At 39.5% G+C, this 3622-nt stretch overlaps 1 non-coding gene across 1 annotated transcript; it reads left to right on the top strand.

The window, feature by feature from the left end:
* Positions 1 to 2159: 2159 nt before the first annotated feature.
* On the top strand, positions 2160 to 2267 carry LOC112781525 (small nucleolar RNA R71). The gene has a single exon (XR_003192300.1). It is a non-coding gene; the product is annotated as a small nucleolar RNA R71 (small nucleolar RNA).
* The last annotated feature ends 1355 nt before the right edge of the window (positions 2268 to 3622 follow it).

Genomic DNA, 3622 nt, shown 5'->3' with positions numbered 1-3622 from the left:
ATTCTGTGGGGTCCACAGATCCTGAGGTGTCAAGGATTTCTCATCCCTGCACCATGTAGCGTGTAAAACGCCCCTTGCTGCCAATCCTGGCGTTAAACGCCAGGCTGCTACCCATTTCTGGCGTTTAACGCCAGCTTCTTGCCCATTCCTGGCGTTAAACGCCAGCTTCTTGCCCATTCCTGGCGTTAAACGCCCAGAATGGTGCCAGACTGGGCGTTTAACGCCCATTCTGCTACCCTTACTGGCGTTTAAATGCCAGTAAGTTTCTCCTCCAGGGTGTTCTATTTTTCCTTTTGTTTTTGCTTTTTCAATTGTTTTTGTGACTTCACATGATCATCAACCTATAGAAAATATAAAATAACAAAAGAAAATAGAAATTTAACATAGAAAATTAAAGTTTGGGTTGCCTCCCAACAAGCGCTTCTTTAATGTCAATAGCTTGATAGTGGGCTCTCATGGAGCCTCACAGATGTTCAGAGCAATGTTGGAACCTCCCAACACCAAACATAGAGTTTGAATGTGGGGGTTCAACACCAAACTTAAAGTTTGGTTGTGGCCTCCCAACACCAAACTTAGAGTTTGACTGTGGGGCTCTGTTTGACTCTGTATTGAGAGAAGCTCTTCATGCTTCCTCTCCATGGTTACAGAGGAATATCCTTAAGCTTTAAACACAAGGGAGTCTTCATTCACTTGAATGATCAATTCTCCTCTGTCAACACCAATCACAGCTTTTGCTGTGGCTAGGAAGGGTCTGCCAAGGATGATAGATTCATCCATACACTTCCCAGTCTCTAAGATTATGAAATCAGCAGGGATGTAATGGTCTTCAACCTTTACCAAGACATCCTCTACAAGTCCATAAGCCTGTTTCTTTGAATTGTCTGCCATCTCCAGTGAGATTCTTGCAGCTTGTACCTCAATGATCCCTAGCTTCTCCATTACAGAGAGAGGCATAAGGTTTATACTTGATCCCAGGTCACACAGAGCCTTCTCAAAGGTCATGGTGCCTATGGTACAAGGTATTGAGAACTTTCCAGGGTCTTGTCTCTTCAGAGGTAATCTCTACCTAGTCAAGTCATCCAGTTCTTTGATGAGCAATGGAGGTTCATCCTCCCAAGTCTCATTACCAAACAACTTGGCATTTAGCTTCATGATTGCTCCAAGGTACTTAGCAACTTGCTCTTCAGTAACATCTTCATCCTCTTCAGAGGAAGAATACTCATCAGAGCTCATGAATGGCAAAAGTAAATTTAATGGAATCTCTATGGTCTCAGTCTGTGCCTCAGATTCCCATGGTTCCTCATTAGGGAACTCCATGGAGGTTAGTGGACGTCCACTGAGGTCTTCTCAGTGGAGATCACTGCCTCATCCTCCTCTCCAGGTTCGGCCATGTGAGACGTGTTTATGGCCTTGCATTCTCTCTTTGGATTCTCTTCTGTATTGCTTGGGAGAGTACTAGGAGGGAGTTCAGTAATTTTCTTACTCAGCTGACCCACTTGTGCCTCCAAATTTCTAATGGAGGACCTTGTTTCAGTCATGAAACTTTGAGTGGTTTTGATTAGATCAGAGACAATGGTTGCTAAGTCAGAGTGGCTCTGCTTAGAATTCTCTATTTATTGCTGAGAAGATGATGGAAAAGGCTTGCTATTGCTAAACCTGTTTCTTCCACCATTATTGTTGTTGAAACCTTGTTGAGGTCTCTGTTGATCCTTCCATGAGAGATTTGGATGATTTCTCCATGAAAGATTATAGGTGTTTCCATAGGGTTCTCCCATGTAATTCACCTCTTCCATTGCTGGGTTCTCAGGATCATAAGCTTCTTCTTCAGAGGAAGCTTCCTTAGTTTTGCCTGTTGCTGCTTGCATTCCAGACAGACTCTGAGAAATCATATTGACTTGTTGGGTCAATATTTTATTCTGAGCCAATATGGCATTCAGAGTATCAATCTCAAGAACTCCCTTCTTCTGAGTTGTCCCATTATTCACAGGATTCCTTTCAGAAGTGTACATGAATTGGTTATTTGCAACCATTTTAATGAGTTCCTGAGCTTCTGCAGGCGTCTTCTTCAGATGAAGAGATCCTCCAGCAGAGCTATCCAATGACATCTTGGATAGTTCAGACAGACCATCATAGAAAATACCTATGATGCTCCATTCTGAAAGCATGTCAGAAGGGCACCTTCTGATCCATTGCTTATATCTTTCCCAAGCTTCATAGAGGGATTCACCTTCCTTTTGTCTGAAGGTTTGGACTTCTACTCTAAGCTTGCTCAATTTTTGAGGTGGAAAGAACTTTGCCAAGAAGGCATTGACTAGCTTTTCCTAAGAGTTCAGGCTTTCTTTAGGTTGTGAATCCAACCATGTTCTAGCTCTGTCTCTTACAGCAAAAGGAAAAAGCATGAGTCTGTAGACTTCAGGGTCAACCCCATTGGTCTTGACAGTGTCACAGATTTGCAAGAATTCAGCTAAGAACTGATGAGGATCTTCCAATGGAAGTCCATGAAACTTACAATTCTGTTGCATTAGAGAAACTAATTGAGGCTTAAGCTCAAAGTTGTTTGCTCCAATGGCAGGGATTGAGATGCTTCTCCCATAGAAGTCAGGAGTAGGTGCAGTAAAGTCACCAAGCACCTTCCTTACATTGTTGGCATTGTTGTTTTCGGCTGCCATGGTTTCTTCTTCTTTGAAAAGCTCTGTTAGGCCCTCTAGAGAGAATTGTGTTTTAGCTTCTCTTAGCTTTCTCTTCAAGGTCCTTTCAGGTTCAGGATCAGCTTGAACAAGTATGCCTTTATCTTTGTTCCTGCTCATATGAAAGAGAAGAGAACAAGAAAGTAGGAAATCCTCTATGTCACAGTATAGAGATTCCTTGAGGTGTCAGAGGAAAAGAAGAATAGAAGGAGGAGGTAGATAGAAGGGAATTCAAACATATAAAGAAGGATAGAGTTCGAATTGCACCTTGAGGAGGAGTGTTAGTCCCTTAAATAGAAGGATGTGAGAAGAGGGGAAGAATTTTCGAAAATAAATTAAAAATATTTTGAAATAATAAAAAAAATTTGAAAATTTGATTGAGATTTTCGAAAATTAAGATTGGGAAAGAAATTAAGTGATTTTTGAAAAAGATTTTGAAATTAGAAATTAAAAAGATATGATTGAAAATTAATTTTGAAAAAGATGTGATTGAAAAGATATGATTGAGAAGATATAATTGAAAATCAAATTAAAAAGAGAAAGTTTTAAAATTAAAGTTGATTACTTGACTAACAGGAAATTAGAAGATATGATTCTAGAATTTAAAATTTGATCCTGTCTTAATAGGCAAGTAACAACTTGAAAATTTTGAATTAAATCACTAATTGTAGCAAGGATTTTCAAAAATAGTAATAAATAAAAAAATTGAAAAGAAATTGATTTTGAAAAGATATGATTGAAAAGATATGATTTGAAAAAGATTTGATTTTGAAAAATTATGAAAATTTGGAAAAAATTTGAATTAAAAATAAAATCTTCCCTCTAGTGTCATCCTGGCGTTAAACGCCCAGAATGGCATCCATTTGGCGTTTAACGCCCAAAATGCTACCTTTTTGGGCGTTAAACGCCCAGCCAGATACCCTGGCTGGCGTTTA

This window comes from Arachis hypogaea, chromosome 19 (genome assembly GCF_003086295.3).
Source record: "Arachis hypogaea cultivar Tifrunner chromosome 19, arahy.Tifrunner.gnm2.J5K5, whole genome shotgun sequence".
NCBI classification, from domain to species: domain Eukaryota; kingdom Viridiplantae; phylum Streptophyta; class Magnoliopsida; order Fabales; family Fabaceae; genus Arachis; species Arachis hypogaea.
The sequence above is the reverse complement of the archived record's forward strand: the minus strand, read 5'-3'. Positions and strand labels throughout refer to the sequence as shown.